Here is a 531-nt window from a genome sequence, read left to right as displayed (position 1 = left end):
CAAAAAGAATGCTGATACTTTCCATTACAAAAGGGAGATTGATTCTTTGACTCTCTTCATGGATTCAGCATCAGTTTGGTTCTCCACATCTCTGCGAGTACCTTACGCGGTGCGGGATCATCTGGCCCTTTGTCTCGTTGCCCGGAGGTAAAGTATAACTGCCCTTCCCAATACCCAACCAGCGTAGTCTTCACACGGTATGGCAACTTTCCAATCACATACCATTTCTGCAGAGAAAGTAAAATTTCCAGCTACTGTTTACACTTTTTAATAGGATAGAAAGGTTTTAAGCATGAAGGCCACTTGGTTTTTACCATTGTATTCAGATTGAACTGGAAAATTTCACCAACAAGGACCATCTTTTTCGTTTCAGGATGCTTCTCTGTGGTGCCTCCGACGATTACAATGGAGTTGTTAACCACTTTCCAAGCAAACTCAATATGGGAATCCGGTTTTGGCATCGATGGCATGACTTTCCACTTCATTTCCTCATCCAGCATGTAGACATCACTGAATACCACCTGAACCACC

General features: G+C 42.9%; 1 pseudogene; it reads right to left on the bottom strand.

Moving 5' to 3' along the window:
• Positions 1-56: 56 nt before the first annotated feature.
• LOC17874373 overlaps positions 57-531 on the bottom strand; it is a 2,040-nt pseudogene continuing 1,565 nt past the window's right edge.

The sequence above is a fragment of the Capsella rubella genome, unplaced genomic scaffold (assembly GCF_000375325.1).
Source record: "Capsella rubella cultivar Monte Gargano unplaced genomic scaffold, Caprub1_0 scaffold_43, whole genome shotgun sequence".
Lineage (NCBI taxonomy): Eukaryota > Viridiplantae > Streptophyta > Magnoliopsida > Brassicales > Brassicaceae > Capsella > Capsella rubella.
The sequence above is the reverse complement of the archived record's forward strand: the minus strand, read 5'-3'. Positions and strand labels throughout refer to the sequence as shown.